The 4974-nt window shown below is 52.1% G+C and overlaps 1 pseudogene; it reads left to right on the top strand.

Moving 5' to 3' along the window:
* Positions 1-3820: 3820 nt before the first annotated feature.
* Positions 3821-4375, top strand: LOC112807551 (protein FAM89A pseudogene; annotated as a pseudogene).
* Positions 4376-4974: the final 599 nt, after the last annotated feature.

Here is a 4974-nt window from a genome sequence, read left to right as displayed (position 1 = left end):
CTCGGTCAAACTCCATAACCTCTCCCTGCCTGTTTCTCTATCCGTCACGTTGGAGTAATAGTAGTACCCATGTTAAAGTGATACTCAGAGGATTAAGTGATACAATTTCGAAAAAGCGTTTAGCACAATGCCTGGTTACACACAAAATGAGTATCTCATAAATGTTATCTGTGCTTGCGGCTGTTAAGGGGTGATGAGACAGATCTATAAACAGGAAATTGATAGCTGTTTATGGAGCCCTGGTAGATGATGCAGTTCACTGAAGGAAGATGGAACAGGCACGCATGTGCCCATGTTCATGCGTGTGCACACACACAAAAACACAAACACACCCACAGGGAGAGAAGACCAAAGGGAAAAAAAATCACTATGGCTGGTGTATAGTTTTTTGTTCTTGTTGTGGTTGTTATTTTACTTCCCCTTGGGCAAAAGAATAAACATGTAGAAAAGTCTCCATGGAGAATGCACACACCACTACAATGTAGAAAGTCCTCACCCACAGCCCAGCAGGCACCCTGTGATCACCTTGATCTTAGAACAAGCCCAAGTTAGGTATCACTACCACTATGAACTCCCTGGGGCTGCCATGATAAAGTGCCACACGCTGGATGGCTTGACCAACAGAAATGTATTTTCTCACAGTCTGGAGGCTAGAAGTTCAAGATCAAGATGCTGGCAGGCTTGGTGTCCGCTGAGGCTTCTCTCCTTGACTTGTAAATGGCCGTCTTTCTCACCAGGTCCTCCTGGGGTCCTCCCTCTGTGCATGCTTGTGTCCCTTAGATGGACGCCAGTCCTATATGGGCTCCATCCTAACAGCCTCATTTTAATTCAACCATCTCTTTACACGCCTTATTTCTAAATATGGCTATATTCTGAGATACTGGGGTTTAGGACGTGAACAAATGAACTTTGAGAGGGCACAGTTAAGCCCATAAACTGCAGGGATGTACTCCCTTGGAGGCCCCAAGGGAGAATCTGCTCCTTGTCTCTTCCAAACTCTGGTGGCTGACAGCATTCCCGGGCTTGTGACGACATCACTAATCTTCACCTCCTTGGTCGCACTGCTCCCTCCTCTTCTGTCTGTATAATTTCCCTCTGCCTCCATCTTCTTCTTTTTTTTTTTTTTTTAAGATTTCATTTACTTATTTGACAGAGAGAGACACAGCGAGAGAGGGAACAGAAGCAGGGGGAGCGGGAGGGGGAGAAGCAGGCTTCCCCCGCGGAGCAGGGAGCCCGATGCGGGGCTCGATCCCAGGACCCTGGGATCATGACCTGAGCCGAAGGCAGATGCTTAACGACTGAGCCACCCAGGCGCCCCTCTGCCTCCATCTTTTAAGGACATCTGTAATAGCATTTAGGAGCCACTTGAATAATCCAGGATAATCTCCTCATTTGAAGATCCTTAATCACATCTGCAAAGACCCTCTTAAATAAAGTCCCATTTCTAAGTTGCAGGGATTAGGATGATGATATCTTTTGGGGGCCGTTTTCAGCCTACCATACCACTCCATTATACAGGTGGGAAAACTGAGGCTCTGCAAGGTGAGGCAACTTGCCCGACATTATAGAGAGAACCAAGGCAGAGGTGTGTTTCCAAATGGGGGTCCGAACTCAACCCACTGCTCCTTCCATTCCAACAAGCTGTGTCCCAGACAAAAGCAGGATGAGAGAAGGAACCTCACTGAGAGGCTCCCCTTCAGAGAGGACGAGCACAACAACTCAGCAAGGACGGTGTGGTTGGAGAGCCCCGCTGTCCTCGACTGGGATGAGACCAGAGGCTCGTACTTGTGGGCAGGCAGATTCCTAGAAGCAAGGAATGTGATATGAGCCTCAGATCCAGGGAAACTACATTTACTGGAAAATATCTCGAATGTAAAGGGCTGGGGCTGCTGGAAGAACTCTGTGGTGATTCTGTTCGGCAGGTCGAGGCTGGAGATGGTGTTTATTCTCTTCAGGAATGAAGCAGTGGTCACGGAAGAACTTGCCATGTCCTGTTCAAAGAGGCGCTGGGAGGCAGTCAGACTCACTGCAAATGGCAGCCTCAGCTGTGGTTTGGCCCTGGATATGGGAAGAGAGGATGGGGTCAGGACTCTGACAGGTGCTTTTCTGTCTGGGGAAGCAGATGCTAGCTACAAGCACAAGAAGGGAGGGTGACAAGCTCACCCTGCTTTGCCAGGGACTCTCCCCATTTACGCACTGAAATTTCTACCTCCATGAAACTCCTTATTCCTGGGCAAACAGAGACAGCTGGTCACCCACACTGTAGCATTTGTTTGAGTCTCACCAGTGCCCCTAAAGCTATTTCAGATGGCAAGAGTAAGGCCACAGCTCTGTCTCCTCAGGGAGGGGAGAGGGCCTGTCTCTGCAGATTGCCCCCAAACAGGCAATATAAAAAGAGACACATTTGCTGGATCTGAGCTTGACTGCTCTAACAGAGACGGCGGCTTCAACATAATGGAAGGTCATTCCTTTTCCACCTACTGGCCTGGGCTCACACGGGGCAGAGCTCCTGCACAGCTCCATAGAGTGGCGGGACCAAGTTCCTTCTGTCTCGCTGCTCCATCATCACTAGGGTGTTGCCCTTGTTCACCGAAACCACCAGGTTAATGTCCCTTACCGTGCCCTGCCCGGCTTCTCAGCTCTCCCATCTGCCATGTAACCAATTCCCTAGAATATATTCCCAAGATGGCTAAGTGTCTAGGGAGGTTCCCGCTCTCTCGATTGGATGCTGACTGATACAGTCTGTGATCTGAACATTTTAAGAACCACAGGGAGAATGGAGAAGGGAATAGACACCCCCCCCCCATTGCAGACATCTCAAGAAGGGAGATAAGATAGACGAGCACTAGCATTTAGTGCCCAGATCTGAGATGGGAGAAATGTCTGGCATGTGTTTGTTGTCAATGAGTAGGTAGTTTGGGCTCATGAAGCTGCAGAGCTTCAACCTGGGTGGAGGCTGTGCCACTGGGCTCCTGAGTGGGGGATCCAAAGACAGGAGTGGGCTCAAAGAGAGTGGGCAGGGCTAAACTGGGGTGAGGAGGACAGGTGGAACTCAGTAGGCGGGCTGGAGGAAGCAGGAGTTGATGCCAAAAAGGATCAAAAAGGGGCAGGCAGTGGGGCACTCAGGAAAACCTGCCTGGATGTCTAGGACATTGGAAAGGAGAGGGGAGGGCAGTAGAGTCAGTAAAGAGAAGTGACAAGAAACTCCTGGATAATGAGGTAGGTCAGCAGGAGTCATCAGTTATGGTCCCTGTTACAGGCTGAACTGTGCCCCCAATTCATATGTTGAAGTGCTAACCCCCTATTACTTCAGAATATGGTTATATTTGGAGATACGGTCTTTAAAGAGGTAGCTAAGGTAGAATGAGTCACTTGGGTGGGGCCTGGTCCAATCCCACTGGTGTCCTTGTAAGAAGAGGAAATTAAGACACGGCAGGCGCAGAGGGAAGACCACCTGCAGACACAGGGAGGTGGCAGCCATCTGCAAGCCAAGCAGCTTGGCCTCAGAGGAAACCAAGCCTGCTGACACCTTGATCTTGGACTTCCAGCGTCTGGAAATGTGAGACAATGCATTTCTGTTGGTTAGGCCACCCAGTCAGTGGTATTTGTTACAACAGCCCTAGCCGACTCATACAGTCCCTTATTTACCAAACCATTTTGATCCTTCTCTGCAACCTTCTCTGGGAGCATTTTGCCCTGATTAAACTTTTTTTCTTCCTTCTCTCTCTCTTTTTTGTTTTACATTTTAAGAAAATTTAAAAAACACATAAAAGTCTAAAGAACGCTAAATAACGGCAGGCACGTGGCTGGGTCTGGCGCAATGGGCCGGGCCAGAGCGGCGCCGGGGGGTGGCGGACGCGGTCCGAGGGCTGCGGGTGGACAGGCTGCCCTCACTGCCCAAGAGCCTGAGCGGGCCGAGTGGGCCGCTACACTCGGGCGGCGGGCGGCGGCGCGTCGGGGGCCTGGCAGCACCGGGAGCGGCTGTAGGCACGGAAGTCGCGCATCCAGGACCAGCTGAGCCGCGGGGGCGTGAGCAGTGGGCGGCAGGGCCCGGGTGGGGGCGGGGGCGGGGGAGGGGGGCTGCCCGCCAAGCCTCCCAACCTGGACGCTGCGCTGGCCCTGCTCCGCAAGGAGATGGTTGGCCTGCGACAGCTGGACATGTCCTTGCTCTGCCAACTCCACGGCCTCTACGAGTCCATTCAGGAATATAAGGGAGCGTGCCAGGCCGCGTCCAGCCCGGACTGCACTGATGCTCAGGAGAATGGCTTCTTCGATGAGGAGGAGGAATATTTCCAGGAGCACAGCGCCCTCCACGATGGGAGGGGACCTGTCGCTGCCTGTCTCCTCGCTCTCCGGCAGCGACGGCATTCGGTAGTCCATCTAGAAAGGGATCTCGGCGGAGAGGCCACTGCTGCTACCCGACTCACTGTCAGCCTCAGCTTCTCCTCTCCAAGAAGGCTCCTCTGCTCCTCCATCGCGGGCAGTCCCCGGGCGCGAGCCGCCAGGGCTGCCAGTTTAACTTGGAGGACACGCGTGGCAGTCTGTTGCGACGGCTGGAGTTTCTGCCTACGTGGCCTCGAGGTGCTCAGCGACGTGCTTGGCACCGCGGTAACAGAGACACTCCTGCCCACGAGTCCCATCTATGCTGGGAATCTAACGGGAGGATCCTGGGGGAAGACCCTCCCCGGCATTTCAGGCCAGACGACTTTTACTAGTTACTTCCTTGCAGGCGGTAGACGATTTGCTACTCTCTGTTGTAGCAATTGCCTCCAGGTTGCAGTGTAGCAAAGCTAACATTTTGCGGCCTCCCCATCCTTAATACATTGGGCAGCCTTCCTTGCTTTCGTCTTGTGAGCATTTAAGGCTCTTGGTTGGGCTTTCTTTCTAAGCTGCATTACTAACTCAGTGAAAGCTTTGTACCAAAAAAGTAAACATTTCAGGTCACACCAATCAACTGCATTCTCTTCACCTGTC

The sequence above is a fragment of the Callorhinus ursinus genome, unplaced genomic scaffold (genome assembly GCF_003265705.2).
Source record: "Callorhinus ursinus isolate GAN/ISIS: 27379988/994484 unplaced genomic scaffold, GSC_fseal_2.0 scaffold2, whole genome shotgun sequence".
Classification (NCBI taxonomy): Eukaryota; Metazoa; Chordata; class Mammalia; order Carnivora; family Otariidae; genus Callorhinus; species Callorhinus ursinus.
This window is presented reverse-complemented; position numbering and strand designations above follow the sequence as displayed.